We start from the raw sequence: 20,277 nt of genomic DNA on the forward strand, positions 1-20,277 counted from the left end.
GCGTGCCCCGCGCGCCTCGCGCCTGCGCGCACCAAGGGCTCGCAGTAAGGTCACCTCACCTCGCCCCCAAAGGCCTCGTCCAAGGGCCACGTGTGCCTCGCTTCGCTCACTGGCCACGTCAAAGGCCTCAAGAGACATAGCCTCCACTAAACACCCTTCGGCCATGTATCAGGAGCCTCGTAGTATGGGGGATGCAAAGTTATGGTTTCCCAAGAAAAGCCCCTCATCTCATTTGTAGGCATCATGCCTCCTCACACACGCAGCAGGCCCCGTTGAAGAAGCCTTATCTCTTTTCCTTAGCTTCCCTACCCTTAGTAGGACGAGGAATAACCATTGGGTACATGGTACCCGTACGTGTACGGGTGCATGACGCACAACCATGGGGAGGACAGGAGCATGACCCTGACACCTGTACCACACAGGTAGTGGAGGTACGGATCAGTCCAGAGAGTGGAGGCACTATATGCACGCCTCTAACTATGTACCAGGCTGACACTATGATCCTCTGCTCCACCACTCTTCCCACACCACTGCCACCTGTGCTATTACCCTGACAGGGTACTTTTGTACTATTTTGTCTCACGGGACCACCATGTATAAGGGGCCATTAGAGCCCAGCTATAAAAGGGGCTTGACCCCTCAGAATGAGGGGTTGGAAAATTCATTGTAAGGAGAGGCTATTGAGAAATATACCAGGACTTGCTCCATCATTTATCTGTGTTTACTTTTCCTTAAAGTTTATTCTTAGTTCTTATATAAACATCACATAACTTACCTTTGAGTTTTCCGATCTAATTTCGTTGACGAGATTTCACCGTCAACACCCATAATGGCCAAAATTACAATTATGCCCTTCTAACCTAATCAGGGCCTACATGCATACTAATATACATAGTCATACATCTCAAATATTCAAATAGTCATATAACATGCTTTAAATCATAATCATGCATCTTAGTCATTAAAGTCACACATAATTTCCCATTATGCCCTCTAGGCACACTAATCAAGGCCCTTAAGCCTTATTAGCAAATTTGGGTCATTACATACAACACCTCCCTTCAAACAATTGCCAAACCACGGGAACCCATGGCAATAGCGATATATGGAGAGCAAACTCACAAGAATTAGACCCTCGAGTCACTGAAGAGATCAGAGCTGAACCTATGGAGGAATTAGAAGAGATTGTTGTGAGTGAAGAAACACTGAGGAAGTTGAAGGTTGGGAGGAATCATTGAGAAGACATCATGGAGAGGCTTGTGAAGTTCTTGAAGTATAATCTCGACGTATTAGCTTGGATTCATGAAGACATGACTAGAATAGATCCCTTTGCCATGTGTCATCATTTGAATATAAACCCCAAGGCAAAGCCTGTGAGATAGAAAAGCCAAGCACTTTATTTGGAAATATATGCAGCCTTAAAAGAAGAGGTTGAAAAATTGAAAACAAATGGATTCATTAGGAAGGCTTTCTACCCAGTGTCGATCTCAAACCCCATACTAGTTCCAAAGTCAAATGAGAAGTTGAGGACTTGCGTTGATTTCATTGTCCTTAACAAGGCATGTCCCAAGTACAACTTATCACACCCGAGGATATATCAACTGGTAAATGCCAAAGTAGGTCATGAACTACTAAGCTTCATTGACACCTACTAAGGATACAACCAAATACCCATGAACCCAACTGATGATGAGCACACTTCCTTCATAACAGACAAAGGACTATACTACTATAAGGTGATCCCATTGGGTTGAAGAATACGGACGCAACCTATCAAAGGTTAGTGAATATGATGCTTGCTAATCAAATAGGAAGGAATATGGATGTATATGTAGATGATATGGTGGTGAAGAGCAAGAAAGCTGAGGAACTCACTTGGGACATCGGTGAAATATTCAAAAGTATAGGATGAAGTTGAATGCGCTCAAGTGCACCTGTGGGGTCTCATTAGAAAATTTATGGGCTTCATGGTCAATTCCAAGGGCATCGATGTCAACCCTAAACAAAATTAGAGCCCTAATAGAGATAAGTCTCCCCAAGAACAAAAAGGAAGTACAATGGTTGACAGGTAGGATAGCAGCACCCAATCAATTCATATCGAGGTCAACTGACAAGTGCCTTCCCTTCTTCGATATCCTTAAAGGAATAAAAAGTTTGCTTGGGATGAAGAATGTGAGGAGTCCTTCACCAAGCTGGAGTAGCACCTCAGGCAACCACCCCTACTGGCCAAACCCAAATAGGGTGACAGGCTGTACCTGTATCTAGTTGTATCTGAGCATGGCCTAAGTGCTGCTCTAGTCAAAGAAGAGAAGAAGCACCAACAACTTGTATATTATATCAGCAAGCACCTAGTAAAGGCAGAAAAGCGATACCCAGAGGTAAAAAGTTGGCCTATGATTAGTGATAGCCTCAAGGAAACTGAGGCCCTAATTTTATGTCCACACCATCGTGGTACTCACCAAAAAACCCTTAAGGCGGGTCATACACAAATCAGTGACCTCAGGGAGGTTACTTAAGTGGTCAAATGAGCTAAGTCAATTTGACATCACAGATACCCTGAGGGTTTCCATCAATGAACAGGTTCTCTTGGACTTCATAGTCGATTTCAATTACCACCCCAATGGAGAAAAAGAGGTGGGAATAAATGGACCAGCTCAAAAGGAAGAAGAAGGAGAGTTCGAGGAGTGGCCTACATGTAGATGGGGCTTCCAACGAAGGAAGGATAGGAACTTGTATAGTTTTGGCTGGACCTGGTGGGCATAAGATGTATTGTGCGATAAGGTTTGGCTTTGACACCTTGAACAATGAGGAAGAATACGAGGCTCTGCTATCTGGCTTTCATTTGGCAAAAGAATTGAAGGTAACTCTCTTGAACATTTTCAATGACTCACTGTTAATTGTGTTTCAGATAAGAATGAGTTCCAAGCTAGGGAACCTAAGATGGGGCTTACCTAACAAAGGTAAAAGACCACATAAACCATCTGAAGGTATATACCATTGAGCAAATCACGCGGGAGAAAAAAACCAACAATGATGCCCTTACAATGTTCGCCTCCACCAAGGACAGAAAACTGCTTTAGTCTGTCCTTGTTAAATACATGTCCTAATAGAGTATCATTGAAGAAAAGGTCCTAAAAATCAAGGCCAAAGAAGGATCCTAGATGGACCCAATAAAAAAGTACTTGCAGGACAAGACCTTACCAGCAGACAAGAAAGATGTCTGGGGACTAATGTACAAAGCTAGTCAAAAAGTTCCCAAGTCGCTCGACTAATGTCAGCATGACCAGCCCCTAGCCCTTTGAATTGTGGGGATAGACCTAATTGGCGCACTACCTATGGGGAGAGGCAGAACCAAGTATGCAATATTAGCAATGGACTACTTCACCAAGTGGGTCGAATCAAAGCCTCTAACAAACATCACTGCAAAGTAGATCGTCTTGTTTGTCAACAAGTTCATCATTTGTAGGTCTCGAGTGCCCTATAAAATCATATCTGACATAGCACTCAGTTTGAAGCTGGCCTATTTGAGGCTTACTACCAAGAGAAAGGTATAAAGATGAGCTTTTTGGCTGTGGTACACCCCCAAGCCAATGGATAGGTGGAGGCCATCAACAAGGTCCTCGAGAAGAATTTAAAAATGAAATTAGAGAAGCTGAAGGGAGCTTGGGTTGATGAGCTACTCAATGTACTTTAGGCTTATAGAACCACACCTCGCTCAAGCATCGGAGATGAAGAACAATGTTCTCCCTCACGGGTGGGTGCGAAGGTGTGCTCATAGGGGAGATGAAGAATAACTCCTTCAGGGTACAGACCTAGGTGGACCAGGCTAGCCATATAGCAATGGATGAAAACTTGTACTTATTGGAAGAGATGAGGGAAAATGAACAAATGAGGTTACCAATGTACCAGCAGCGAGTTGCCCGATGCTACAACAAAAGGGTGTGCGGGCAGCTCTTCAGAGTTGGAGTTCTGGTACTCAGGAAGGTTCTACCCAACACTAGAGAACATGGAGCTGAAGTTTTGGGGGAAAACTGGGAAGGACCTTACAGGGTCGCCCAAGTGATTCTTCCTAATACTTACAAGCTGGCACGCCTTGATGACACAGTAGTCCTTCATGCATGGAACACTGAGCATCTGAAGAAGTACCTTCAGTAACTCCCCTTCATCTAACATGATTGTTTGAACATGTTTCCTTAGTTAATCTCAGTGTAATGTGGAAGGAGTTAGTTGTTTTCTTCTTTTTCTTTAAGCTTATTTATGTAATGAAACAAACAGGGCCCCTTAGCTGACCTCGCTATGTACAGAGAGTGCAATTTATATGTATTTTGTCAAGTACTAATGAGACATTTTTTTTAAGGATTCACCATACAATATGTCATATTTGAACTACCTGTTAGTGTCATGCATATTTATTATCGATTGAAATTGCTACAGCATATGCACATACAGGTTGCCACAAGTGATTAGCAAGATAAATATTGCCAACCACTTGGAGGGCATACTAGCCGACATGGTGGTATATATAAAAGAGACCTACATGGTGATAAAAAAAAAACTCACAAAGAATCTCTCAAACCTGTGAGGATTAGCTGCCCTTATGGGTATTGAGAAAGTCAAAAGGTTCCACAATAGTGACTTCCTAGTAAAGGCCTTAACCTCGGGGCAAAACCTCCCCACAAGGAATAAAGTTTCAAGAGGAACCTCATGAATAAGCTTAGGTCAACCACCAAGCTGTCTAGCCAAAAAGGGTCACAAAATAGACGCTTGAAAAAATAGTATTATGCCAAATAATGAGAAGTACGCTTCTCAAATAGAAAAATATATGCACACAAAATACTAAGTCAGGACAAAAAAGAGCCCAAAAGGCTGATTTGTCTCGACAACAACAATTCAAATAAAATTAGAGGACATTAAAGATGCCCTCATAAAATAAAGGGTTGCCCAAAAGAAGTTCACGTGGATAAAAAGGACATAGAAATGTTCCTTCAAAAGATAAACATAAGAAATAAAAGGACATGCAAAAGATCCTCATGAAAAGCAAAAGACCTGAAAAAACTTTCCAGGTGAATTAAAATGACTAGCAATACAACCAAATAGAAAAATAACATGACAAGAAAAAGCCTCCCATGCAAAAGGGTAAGAAATGAGTCCAAAGACGGTTTCATGGCCTCATTCCAAGAGTTTTCCACTCGGCAGCCTTGGGGACCGCATGCTCACCAAACGAGATAAAATCGAAACCTGGGTTCTGCCTCCACACCTCATACAGAGTGCACTCCACCGACTTGTATTTAGCCTTTGCTAAATCTAACTTAAGAGAACTAATTTTCTCTTGCAAAACTAGGAACCTTTGCCAACCTCCATCTTATAAGTGGTGTCAACAAGCTGGCTTTCTAGCTCCTGAATCCTAGCATTGTGTCAATCCTTATCTGCCCCAACAGAGGATAGTTCTCTCGTAGAAGCTACCAGGCATTGAGCCACAAGGGAAGTCTGTAAAAACTTCAAAAATGCAAAATAATAAGAGGTCGTAAGATAGAAAAAATCCATGTATGAGGACTCACTCCTTACAAACACACATAAAGAATATGAAACTTATCGAAGTAGCTAAATGCAAAAGCGTATCACCAAGCTCTATCATATTGAAGCTCTGAAGAGCCCTCCACTCGGCCTCCGCAATCCCCTCGGCTAATTGGGCATACCCCTCCACAAAAGGAGCCACCACAGAACAGGCCCACAGAACCTTACTAGCCCCTAGGATATTAGTATAAGTAGGAATGGAGGAGCCGCTAGTCGAACAAGGTGGAGGAGCAAGTGCATCAGGTGGAGGGCCTCCCGAGGTGCCACGACCAGATTAGTTGCCGAGAGCAACATTGAATTCATCGTAAGTTTGAAAAACAAAGAACCTTGGGAGAGGAGGAGGTGTTCGTGAGTGACAAACAGTATCTGGGTCCACAGAAGCAGGTGGCACTGGCACCCTAGAAGAAGGAGACACACGAGCAGGTCGCTTTGCCTCGGGAGAGGGTTCATCCTGAACCCAATGATCGTCATCATCAAAAGAACATTGGTTTATCAAACTGACCTTTTTATTTTGCTCCATAATATGCCACATCAAATCGAGGTCGAAGATGTTAGAATTTCCATATGCGCGGAGGTTTGCCACGGTAAAAAGATAGGCACCCATCCTCTTAGTTACATATGTGTCAATCAAGGCATCAACACACTTTAGCTGCAAATTAGGTAGGATGGGGATGTCGATGTAGTCGAACCACCAGCTCAATTGTTAGCTCAACAACAATGATAATGGAATAAAAAAGAGAAAGGAAAGAAAATGATGCATACTCGGTAAAGTGCAAAAGCGCTCATGAACTGAAGGAAGGCCTTTGACAAAAAGGAGGTCCTATTTCCACGATCCAATGTTGGAGATAGCCCTTTCGATCAACGAAACCTGAGCATTAGCCTTTTAGAAAAAATAAAAGTCCTTGGACTTAGGGGTCGCCATGAGGATATACATGACGTGCACCTCTTTCGCAGTTGGGGCACGACCCACACACTTTCTTAACGCCATGTGTAATGTCCCGAATTTGCTGTTAAAGCTGAGTGCCTAGATTACTATGCCAGGAGGGCATAATTGGATTTATATGTGGAATTAATTGAATATATTTATGATTATGCAGTATAAATGATTTATATTGTAATGTGAATATTTATGCATGTTTATGTGTATTAAATATGCATGTGAGCCCGTTTTTTGTAAATTGGGGCATAATTGTAATTTTTGACCTGTTGAGGGTATATTTGTATTATGTCTGTGTTATGAGTGAGACCCCAGTGTTATGTGTATATGTTTGAGATGTGTGGTTCTAGGTGATCCTGGTGAGTGGATTAGGGAATAGTCACGACGGGGTTAATACCCGACTCGGGATGAACCTAAGGTAATTTTGGTAATTTAGTACATTGATGGGGTTTAAGGGATAATAGGAATTTATTTTGTGATTATTTGGGTACGTCGAGGTTACTTGGGAATATATGATAATATTTGAGGTTTAGTGGGAAAATGATGGCGAAGGACAATTTTGCCCTTGAGGACATTAGAGAACCAAGGTAAAGGCTAGGGGTATTTTGGTCTTTTCCCTATCCTTGGATTACTTAGCCACTAGATTTATGTAGAAACCTTAGGAAAAATCAGATAAACTTCAACCTAGTTACCTACTCTCTCTCTCTATCACATTTTTCTCTTCTATTGGGGCACTTGAGAATTTTTTAATCTTTTGAAGATAATGGTTGGGAAATCTAAGGAACTTGAAGTTGGAGTTGTGATTGAGGATTGGAGGCAGCTAGGAGTACCTGCATCTAAAGGGGATTCTAATTTTGCTGAGTGATTAAGAGGTTATACAGCTAGGGCTCAAGGATAGGGATCATGCTCGGGATTGCCATACGCTATCTGCTTGGGACTCGAGGTAAGAAAAGTGTATGTGCACGTAGAGCAGGGCATAGCCCGATTATCCGTGCTTGTATTGTGCTTAGTGTTATGTGTAAATGCTTGTAACTATTATGTTATATATGTGTTTGTGATTAATTAGCAAGGGACGGGATCGGCAAGAACTGAGATTGACAAGGACTGAGACCGATAAGGGCTGGGATTGGCAAGGCCCAGGATCGGCGATAAGCATACTGAGTGCAGGCCGCCATGGCAGAGCCATCTGAGGGTATCGTACTCACTCGCTCAATTACGACTGTGAACTTGGTGCCTGGTAAAGCACCTTGACTAGCCTAGGTCGTTGCTGTTAATTTTAATGGAAACTTGTGGATTGTTTGTTTTGTTTGATTAGTTAAGCATTTATTGAAATAAATTATTATTTGCTGTTCTGTGAAGTTTTCTTGCTGGGACTCGGCTCACGGGTGCTCTATCGTGCAGGTATGGGCAAGGAAAAGGTCGATCAACCATGAGTTGGAGGACATGGAGTGGTGCATACATGTTTGGCCTACCTGTGCCATGGCTGGGGTACTTTTGAGGAGCACAATATAATGTCTTATATTTTTTGCTTAGGTCGACTGTACAGTGACTTTTGAATTGTAAATATGTCTTAAATAGTATTTTGGGATCCCAATGTAACTCTTTTACGATCTTAATGAAAGTATAAATTTCGTATATGAAAGTCTTACTAAATTAGTCTTTGTTTTAATTTAATTACAGTTTTGGGTCTAACACCTTAATTAGTGAGTCAAATACGCATTTTAAAACCACCTGGTAAAGGCTCTAGGGTAGTATGGCGTTACAACTTGGTATCAAAGTGTGCCAAGGTTTATGGTTCCTATAGATTGACCGAACATGTACGCTCATTTCCAGAGACAAGCTTAACTCAGGGTTTGTCAGTATTAAGTGAAATATTTGTCTAATTGCTTAATTGAATTGCCCTATTTGCCTGATTAATATATAAAGAGCATGATGTGTGCATAATGCTAGGACATGGCCCCTTGAATGTTATATTATTATGCAATTTTTATATTGTATTGGTTTGCTATTTGTGATTGATAGGTTCAACCTGAGGGTTGGAACAGATGGGAACTATTGTATGAAAGATTCCAGAAGCATTATCCTCTAGCTTTTGAGGGAGGCCTTGATCTGTTCAAAGCTGATCAATGGATGGGCATGGCTAGCTTCATCCTTGACTATGTGGGAGTGGTAAGCAATGATAGAGTGGCTTGTGTCACGTATATGCTACGAGAGGATGCCTGAATGTGGTGGGAATTGGTATCCCAGACCCGAAATGTTGTCACGATGGGTTAGGAAGAATTTAGACAATTGCTCAATGAAAGGTATTACTGTGACACAATTCAAATTGCGAAGACCAGTGAGTTTATGAACTTGGTTCAAGGTAGTAAGACGATGACAGAGTATGTCAAAGAATTTTATGGGTTGGCAAATTCTCTTTTGATTGGGTACCAACAGATGTGGCCCAGAAGGAACAATTTGTTTGAGGACTTAACTATGGGATAACCCAGAGAGTCAGGATCGCTCCAGTATATGAGATTTCTACCTACGCTTAGGTAGTAGAGAGGGCTTTTGCTATATAGGACGCAGGAGATGAGATATGGGGTGAGAGTGTCGTAGGGCAGGAAGCTCAGTCAATGGTACCCCCCAGGTGAGGGATCAGGTAGGGGTGGAGACCCTAGTAACTAGAAAAGAAATACCCCTGACTATTCTACTACTTTTGATCTAGACAGGACGGTTCATAGAATTCAGGGTGGCTGCCAGGGCGGCAAGGAGGTCATGAGAAGTTATCCATTGTGCGCTAAGTGCAGGAAACGCCACCTAGGAGAATGCAAAGCGAATGCATGTTTTCTATGTGGAATGGTTGGGAAGTTCAAGGAGGATTCCTAGAAATTGAAGAAGGGAGAACAAAGGAGTACGAATAGCTCGAATTCGACTAGAGTTTCCACCTTCATGCAGTCAGAGCTTGAGGCTAGTCCCTCGGAGGCGACAGGTTGGCTTTTTAGTTCTCATTCTTTTATATTGTGCTGATTATGTCTGGTGCTACGTATCTCTTAGCATAGACATAAATAGGTCGTGCATACTATATGATTATTACGCTATGGAGCTTGAGATTTTAGTTTCTGCCTAGGAAAAAATTAGTAATTTCAAAGATACGGGTCAGAGTATTATTGGTAGAAAGTTAGCAATGATAATTAATTGAGCTGGTTATATGAGGATTTTAATATGGTCCCGAGTATGGATTAGTTTCCCAAATAAGGGACAACCATAGACTATAAGGAAAGGATGGGGACTTCTAAATTTAAAAGGGGAAGGACCTAGTTGCTTTCACGAGATGCCTAGTTATGGTGAGAGTTACCCCCATGATTATATGAGTTAGACCGAAGGGAAAACTGGATTGGCCAGTGAGGTTTCAGATGGGTTTGTAAGGATTCGCTAAGATTTCTGTTGTGTCTAGGAAATTAAGTGTACTAAGGGGCTAAGGCATAGATGGAACTGACATCCGAGACATCATGCAGTATGACACTAGCTGAGCAGAAAGAATTAAAGGTTCAATCAAAGAAGTATTTGACTTAAGGGTTGATCAGATGGTGCATCTCACCATGGGATATGTCAACACTATTTGTTAAGAAGAAGACCAAGTTTGCGAGAATGTGTACCACATATGGATAGCCAAATAAAGTAATTGTAATGAATAAGTATCCATTGCCAAGGATGGATGATCCAATTTCCTAGTTTCAAGGTAGGACGATGCTTTAAGGAGTTAACCCTCGATCTTGTTATTACCAGCTGAGGATCAAGGAAAGATACATTTCAAGAATTACCATTCGCACCAAGTATGATTTGATGGGTTTTCAGTGAAGGCTCTTGAACGGACCAATGATTTAGTGGCCCACGTAAATTAAACAAGTAGAGAGTACAAGAATGGTGTGGAGAAGTTGCATTTGGATCGATTGAGAATATTTTAGATTACTTCCGGTTAGGAACAGAACACGAGTGCCATTTTTCGCTGATACTACCGATGCTAAGGAAGCGGGGAGTTACAGATAGGTTCTAGAAGGGATAAGTTTCAATTTATGTAGAGGTTATTCGTGGTCCCATTATGTGAAGTGATGGGAAAATGTATGATGTAATTAAGATAGAAACAATAAGGAATTTTCTAAAGGAACGCCTTAAAGTTTAGAAGCACGGTGAGACTGGCAAAACACATCGGCATTTACTTGAAGCACCTTCAAGAACTACCATACCCTTGACTGAAGTAACGTAAGGACCTAAAGTTTTTCTGAATGGATGGTCGCTTACTAGAATTTCAGAAGTTGAATTAAAGGTTGATTACCATACCCTAGTATTAGAATATGTAGGTGATGGACTGATACAAGAGGATGACACGATGGACATTATCCATGCTTAAAACGAGGAGTTAATCGTGTGGTGCGCCAAGGACTAGGGTGTGTCATGTGTAGACTGAAAAGGTGCTAGTTCATGCTTCCCAGTGGATAAAGGAATAAGAACATAATGTTTTGTATGGGATTTTAAGTTGACAGTAATCCCAGATAGCCACAGTTAGGGTGAGGTGATGAAACATATGGAAAAGAAGTACGTAGATCAGCATGAAAGTTAAAGCATTTTGTCACCCATAGGGAACTAGTGGGAACTAGTGAAAGACTCACATTGGAATCCTTTATTACTCAGAGAAAACTAACGTGGAGGCTGACAACTTGAGTTAGAAAGGTCTGTGCCATATGTATGATTCTTGATGGATTACAGTAAAGTTAGATGAGGTAAAGACCGAGATTGGTATAGAATTTGTGATTGATAATTGGCAGATATACCTCTATGAAAAATGAAATATGTAAATAAGATCTTGTAAGGATGGTTAAGAATCCTACCATTTTAGCATGGATTGGTTAAGATATGAGGATCAGATGAGTGATCCGATAGATATTGGGGTCGAGGTAGAGACTCAGGATGAATCTTATACTGCCCCTTATGATTGTTGTATCCAAGAAGTTTGAATGGGTGTTAAGACCTAAAAATTTGTATATCGAGAGGTGCCCTGCCTAATCTTATAGCAAGTGAAAGATGATAATCAAAAGCCAGAAAGGGCTATTGTGACTCTAGGGTATCTTGGAGTTAGTAAGGAGGGATATAGTTGTGGTTCGTAGGGGTGGATTACCTCAGATTTCAGGTAAAATAAGTGTGTACAAAAATTGTGACTCGATATATTAAGATAGCACACTTTTGTTTGTGTGAGTGAATTATCACAGGGATAAGTATTTCCGAAGTTGACAATGACGAATTAAGAACCCTTTAGTTCCCAAGTTCTGGAAAGGGTTGTAGAGGGCGATGAGTATAAGATTGGGATTTGGAATTATTGGTTACCTTCAGATAGACCAACAACCTGAAAGAACAACCCAGACTCTAAGTATTTTACTTCGAATATGTAAATTTTTGGGACATTGAGGCAAGTACGGTCCCTGCATTGGATTATCATGATGATGAATACTGGTCGAAATCTAGAGTGACTCTGGATAAAATATTGTCAGATGGGAAATGAGAATTACTTATTCTGGGAAAATGAGAGACAAGAAGTATTCTGGTTCAGAATCAGTTCAGAGGACCAATGAAGTTATGAAGGATTGTTAGAGCACGGGTGTCTGCTTTATTGAAAAGGCATAAAAGCTCACAAACTTGAATGTAGGAATGTGGAGTTCCAGGATTGGAGACTGTGTACTTATCTGAGTATTGTGGACTAAAAGGGATAGGCTAGTTTGGGAATGAAAGAAGAAATTTGACTCTAGAATTGATAGACTTTTGAGATCCTAATAAGGATTGGGCGAGGGGCTTACAGATTAGCCTTGCCCCAGCACGGGTAGAGGCTCATAAGGTGTTACTAGTGCCAATGTCAAGAAAAGAGGTGTTGAGTACTACTCCTGATTGGGTGAAGAGACCCTGGAATCTCAATGAAAATTATTGTGTAAGGAAAAGCCAATGAAAATTATGGATAAAAGAGATAAAGTCTTACAGAATAAGACTGTCGCTCTAGTGATGGTGGTACAAAGAAATAGCAAGGTAAAGGACTTGGCTCTGGAGTTATAGTCAGGTTTACGGAATTAGTATCCCGAGATGTCTGAATAAATTTTGAGAACAAAATTTCAATAAGAGATAGTTGTAACGTCCTGAATTTGCTATTAAGGCTGAGTGCCTAGATTACTATGCAAGGAGGGCATAATCAGAGTTATAAGTGGAATTAATTGAATATATCTGTGATTATGCGGTATAAATGATTTATATGGTAATGTGAATATTTATGAATGTTTATGTGCATTAAATAAGCATGTGGGCCCATTTTTGTAAATTGGGGCATAATTGTAATTTTTCACCCGTTGAGGGTATATTTGTATTATGTATGCGTTATGAGTGAGACCCTAGTGTTATGGGGATACGTTTGAGATGTGTGCTCTGAGGCGATCCTAGTGAGCGGATTAGCGGAATAGTCACAATGGGGTTAATACCCGGCTCATGATTTAGTACATTAACGGGGTTTAACGAGAAATGGGAATTTATTTGGTGATTATTTGGGTATGTCGGGGTTAATTGGGAATTTATGATGTTATTTGAGGTTTAGTGGGGAAATGATGGCGAAGGACGATTTTACCCTTGAGGACATTTGAGAACCAAGGTAAAGGCTATGGGTATTTTGTTCTTTTCCCTAGCCTAAGATTACTTAGCCACTAGAGTTCTATAGAAACCTTATGAAAAATCAAATAAACTCCAACCCAGTTACCTTCTCTCTCTCTCTATCACGTTTTTCTCTCCTCCTAGGGAACATGAGGATTTTTTAAACTTTTGAGGAGAAAGGTTTTGAAATCTAAGGAACTTAAAGTTGGAGCTGTGATTGAGGATTGGAGGCAACTAGGATTACCAGTAGCTAAGGGGGGATTTTAATTTTATCAATAGATTCAAAGGTTATACCGCTAGGGATCGTGCTCGGGATTGCCATACGCTATCTGGTCAGGACTCGAGGTAAGAAAAGTGTCTGTGCACATAGAGCATGGAATTGTCCAATTATTTGTGCTTGTATTGTGCTTAATGCTATGTGTAAATGCTTGTAAGTATTATGTTATATATGTGTTTGTGACTAATCGGCAAGGGCCAGGATCGGCAAGAACCGGGATCGGCTAGGACCAGGATCGCCAAGGACTAGGATCGCCAAGGGTTGAGATCAGCAAGGACCGGGATCTACAATAAGCATGCTGAATGCAGCCCACCATGGCAGAGCCATTTGAGGGTGTTGTACCCACCCTCTCGATTAAGACCGTGAACTTTGTGCCAGGTAACGCACCTTGACCGGCTTAGGCCGTTGTTGTTAATTTTAATGGAAACTTGTGGATTGTCTGTTGTGTTTGATTAGTTATGCATTTATTGAAATAAATTATTATATATTGTGATGTGAAGTTTTCTTGCTAGGCCTTGGTTCACGGGTGCTTTATGGTGCAGGTCAGGGCAAGGAAAGGGTCAATCAACCATTAGTTGGAGGGCATGGATCAATGCGTACATGTTTGGCCTACCTGGCCGCCACGATTGGGGTACTTTTGAGGAGAATAATATAATGTCTAATTTTGTCGCTTAGGCCGACTGTACAATGACTCTTGAATTGTAAATATGTCTTAAATAATATTTTGGGATCCCAATGTAACTCCTTTACGATCTTAATGAAAGAAAAAATATTTTATATGAAATTTTTATTAAATGAGTCTTTGTTTTAATTTAATTACACTTTTGGGTCTAACACCTCAATTAACAAGTCAAATACACATTTTAAAACCACCTAGTAACAAATCTAGGGTAGTAGGGCGTTACACCATGTATAGAAAGCTGAGAGTCAACCATCTATTTGGCTCCAACTGAAGTGGAGCATGGCCAAAATAGTTGCGTAGTAATGTAAAAAACGGGTGGAGCAGAATAGTTCCTCCTGCCTTCAAGATGTGCTTGCTAAACATGGTAGAGCTAGGAGGTGGCTCATGAGCATGACATCTATTCATGGGCACGTAGCTTTGGAACTCGCTGTCAATTTGATAATTTTTCACCAATTCAATCAACTTATTTTTCTATACATGGGAAACGGGGGAGGCATCTAGCAAAGGACCAGGGTCTTGTTTCTCAGGCGCTTGGTTCCGTTGACCTTTGTTTGACATATGTGCAAGACCAAAAGAAAAGAGAGATGTGAATACAAGACATTTTACCTTCCATTTGCTTCTCTGCTACTTTCTACCAGTGAGAGTTTTCCACCTAGATGGTAAAGGTGGAAGAATCAGGTGTAGGTGCACTATATACAACGTTTGAGGGGAACCAGGGTTAACGTTGAAACTGCCATAAGATGCCTCCACATTATGAGGAGGACCTCGGGGTGAAGGCTCAGGAGAAACATTTACCTCCATATAAGCAAGCTCCACTTGTAAATCAAGAAGGGCCGCTCTAAGGCTTGCTACATAAGCATCAAGATCATAGGAGGGGGCTACCCCTTCACCCCTCAAGACATAATCTATCTCACTCTTGATAACCCAAACCTTCTGACTAAGGTTAGCTAACCACTCCAGATGACACATGCAGACCCTCTTTAAAGACTCTTCGTATGGTATGTGTCATCTATGGATGGCTCTGAATCTGATGAGGATAACTCTATGGGTTCGACACCATGAGGTATATAGACGACCTGTCGAATGCCATGACTATCGGTTACCTAGGGCATTTATGCTAATTTGAAAAAAAAACAGGGTTTGGTGGATCTACACCTGCTCATCGAAACTCCTAGGTTATGTGGCTCACTTACCTCATGGAAAATTTTCATTGTAGCTAACAGGACCAATAATGTCAAGGGCATGTACCGCCTGCACAATGACCAAGTAGGCAAAAAGTGTCTGCGCTACATATCAACAGGTTGAAAACGTCACAACACTCATGAGCCAAGCAAAAAATGTCTGCCCAATAATACAACAAGTGGAAACTGTCCACAGACTCATGAGGTAGGCCAAAAATATCAAAGGCATAAAATGTATGCACTATATGATAACATGAAAACTATCCATGTTTATAAATCACATGTGGAGCATAAGTGCCACCTAATCATTGCCACTAAATGAGCTCGCTCTCTCTAACTACCGTATTAGTCATACTCCTAGCAATCAATATACTAGTTAACTCATGTTGCAGACATATAAATCATAGACTGACTTACAGGCTGTCCTTTGCTGTGCACGGGAAATCTTCCCACGAAGAATCGCACCTTTTTTTCCAACACTGTAGCTAACATACAGTGTACTTGGATTAATATGGCATTATAGTAGATTATCATTCTAATTTGGGCATTAAGTTCACAATCAAATACCCACCAAGGTTATTTTTGTCCTCACACCCTTTAAGCCATTAACGACATTTAAAATTTTCAGAAAAAATCTCCCTCAACGAATCTAGTTTTTTGAAAGTCTGACTTTTTATGAAATTTTCCACTACGTTCTCACTATCAAACCTAGCTCAGAAAATTTAGTTTTCGAAGCTCTTAAGTTATACCAAATTTATCATTTCTTTGATAAGTTACCAAAAATCCCACTCGTTTTGGTAAAATCACTTAAATCATAAACTTTGATAAATTAAATTATATTAATTAATTAAGAAACAATTATAAGAAATATTGATTATTTTTAGTTTATTTAAGAGAAATTAAGATAAAAATTTATATTATTTTAAAAAGATAGTTTAACCATTTCTTTAAAAGAAATAAGGGTATTAGATCATTTTTAATTTTCTTAAACTAAAACCGTTAATTAATAAAATATTAATTTTTTAATATTCAAATTATTCTTAATAATTATTTAGTATGCTAACCCAAATTTATAATTACCACTATTAAATTAAAATTTCTTTGCAAAACACTTTAGAAAAATTCCCATTTTTTCCTAAGTGTAACTTTGTTCATTTTTTAGTTTTGGATAGACTTGTTAGAAAATTATTTATTGCAAAATATAACTCCAAATATTCTCAAAATTTTCAAAACTAAACATGGCTATTTCAAGAAGTTCCTCGCCAAATTTCATACAAAATAATCATCTTTACTTGGTCAAAACTATTTTCAAATGTCCAACTTTGAAACTGTCCAGGGAAAGACTATTCTTTTTAGTGACGTTGGGAAATTCATAAAATCTATTTGGTTTATTATTTAGATCTAAAATTTCTTAGGCCTATACAAGGACATGTAAACATTATCCATACAAAAAATTAGATCATTTTAATAATTTTACTTAGTGAAACGAATTCCCAAACTTGGCTATTCAGAAGCAATTTTGAGCTTCCAGAAATCTTTGTCTAACTTTGAAAATTCATAACTCTTATCCTTCTTAACATTTTTCTTTGAAACTTTTTCAATTGCTTTACCAATATGAAAATAATGTTTATTCTGAAAATCAGTAAAAAATACATTAATTCTTTCATGGAACTCACTGTCCAAATTTGGTTGTTTACACAGTTTTGGAGAAAACCATTTTCAAGATTGCACATCAATTATGCAAAAATCATAACTTTTCCATATCAAAGCCTTTTTGAATGTTTCTACACACTATGAATATTTACTCTTCCTAAAATACAACATGAAATGAAGAAAATATAGAAACTGATTTATACAAATTTGCTTGACCCATTGAAAGTCAAGTCTTAAATATTTTACACATAAAATCATAGTTTGCCTATGGAATGTTGGATTTCATCACTAAACAATTATCTAATAAATATGTTAGAGGTGATCATATACCTCTTGTAGACTTTGGATTGAACTTCGGTGACATCTAGCTATAATTATTTAATCTACATATTAATACTCCCCATAAGCCCAACAATCAGATTATACAAACTCACAAACTCATCTAAGTACACAAAACTAATCAAACTCAAACTTTGACAAGAGAAAGTTTAACCTTTTTACCTTTTGATAGTCTAGCTTAAATAGATTCTCCTTAGCTTCAAACCAAGACTAGGCAACTTAGAACTAAGTGTATAGGAGGTAGAAGATGAGAGAGTGAGTATTTGGATGAGATTTGTAATGAAAAAATCATAGAGAAAGTGTTATAGGGTAGTCGTCCACTTGAGATGGAATTTTTAGAAACTTGAAGCAACAGTTTAGAAAATGAAAATTATGAATACTTTTTGGCTTTTATATGTGGTAAAAATAGAAGCTAAAATTACCTTATTACCCTCCCTTGCTGCCTCCTATACTAAGCTTGATTAATCTTTGATTAGTTCCTAATTAATCCTATCTTACTTACTTAATTCTAAGCCTAATGGTGTAACTTTCCAAAAATTACCATGTAGTAATTTGTTTCTTACTTTCCCTAATTGAAATTTTATCCTAGGGTAATTAAATTAAATAGTTCTTGCCATTTATTTAAGTGGTCACACTCCTATATTTATAACTCGTGTACTTTAACTAGCTAAAATCCCTTCTTCTTCTTTTTTTTCTTTCTACATGTGCATTTTCCACAAAAATGCATTTTTAGAGATTTTTCACACAAAAATCAAACTTTTTGACCTCATATAAATTAATCCAATAAATTCACGCCCAATATCATTTTGTCATTATTATGCTTCTCAAATAACAATTTATCTGAGAATTTACGCGATTAAGGTTGCCATTATTATGCTTCTCACCTTGGGATCCACGAAGAGGAATGATCGGCTTACATTCATTCTCAAGGAGTCATAAGGATCACCACTTACAAAGTATTTTTTTGGAGTATATAAGAGTATCCGAAAAGTTTGGGAGCATTTGGGGATGTTTTAAGACAATTTTTGGAGCGCCAAGATGCATCGCTCGGCCTTGAAATAATTGACCAGGAAATGTGTCGCCTTGTACTAGGCAACACAACGCCTAGTGCCAGACAACGTGCTGCCTGGGCCGTATGTATGTGTAACGACCCACTAATCTAGACTATTTGGACCATTAACGAATCTATACATAAAACTTACATTTTTGCGGAAATACCATAATTTTATTGAAACTTGTGGAAACAAAGGTTACTTTCATAAAATAAGTAGGATATGGGTACCCATCGTCTTTAAAACAAAAACAACTTAAAGTAAAAAGGGTTACATAGAAAATGCGGAAAATACATTTGAAACCATAAAAAACATAAAGAAGACTACATCCTCGAATCGAATAACGCTCGGCCCCTTGACTCCATTCATCATCGATACACATTCTCCAAGCGTCACGAATCTTTCCGCCTCTAAACTTATTTTCCTGCACATAACAGAAAGGAGTGAGCCTAATGCCCAGTAAGGAAAATCTAACACAAAGTCACATACATAATTTCATAAGAAAACATAAAGACTTAACATAATACATATAACATACACTTATTATAATGGCCATTATTACTTGGGGTCCCATAGACTAAACAAGCATATGCCCATGGGATTAATGGGGTCCTACTAGCTAAGTAGGTCATATGCCCATAACCCATTTGGGGTCTTGTTAGTCATATGGGTCATATGCCCAAGCCTACAAACATACACATATACATATCATAACACTTTTAATAACATAAAACATATAGATAACATAAGCACATAACATATTAATTCTAGCCTATTTTCCTTACCAAAGTTACCGAGATTATGGACTGAGTTGGGATTGTTGGAACACTCCTAAAACCATAAGAAAGAGTAAGTCTAAAGAAAGGAGATGAAATGAAAGAGATGGGAAGACTAAACCATAGAAAACATACTTACCGACTTATATGCTTAAAAGCTTGGATTCCCTAACCAAAATAAGAATAAGGTTAGGGGACTGAGTAGAAGGTTTTGAGAAAGGAAATAACATAAAAATACAGAAAAGAACTAGAGTTTTGGGTTTACCTCAAAGATTGCAAGATCAATCTAACCTTCACCGAAATACTATAGAACTCACTTCCCAAAGTGTTTGATAAGCTTATGATGTTTAAGCTTATAGTTTTTCCCCAAACCAAGTGTTTACACTCTCACACTCACTTAACACTAGCAGCCTCTGAACTTCGAGCAAATGGTGAATAATGGCTGGGTACTAGGTCCTATTTATAGAGTTTGGGAATGAAAGTATCTTGATTTTACTTGAATAAAAATAATGGCTTTTTAGATGAAAATCATTTGAATAATCGTTCAGCAGAGGCTGAAGACTCGTTCAAAAGATGCTGGACTGTTGAAGAAGTTTGAATGGCTGAAGGGAAAAGAATTCAAATGTATTTGAAAACATGCTAGTGGAGGCGATATATCACCCCCTATAGGCGATATATCGCCTGGACCTTTGTTCCCGAGGCGACCGTGCATCGATTCGTGTTTTCCGTATCTACGTGCTGCGATATATCGCCCCCTATAGCTGCGATATATCGGCATACGCTGAATATTTAAACACGAATTTACACATTTTTAGCTGAGTTTGAATGGAGTAAACAGCCTTGACTAAGCCCTCAACGTGCTCAAAGCTGCTGACTGACCCTATACATTCAAACTTTTACCCTTATTTAATTTAATCCTCAAAAATACTTAATCCTTAATTACCATTCAAAACATGTGCTTAAAATCCTATTGGTTGATGTCTAAACCTTATAATATAATAATATAATCCTTAATATCAGACACATTAATCAAACCTTAGGTTATACTTAATATTCTTAAACTATAGGTTAAACTTAGAAAATCTATAAGTACTACTATGAGTGTCCAAATAAATTCCCGGTCTGAACCAAAAATCCACAGTAACA

This window comes from Humulus lupulus, chromosome 5, assembly GCF_963169125.1.
Source record: "Humulus lupulus chromosome 5, drHumLupu1.1, whole genome shotgun sequence".
Lineage (NCBI taxonomy): Eukaryota > Viridiplantae > Streptophyta > Magnoliopsida > Rosales > Cannabaceae > Humulus > Humulus lupulus.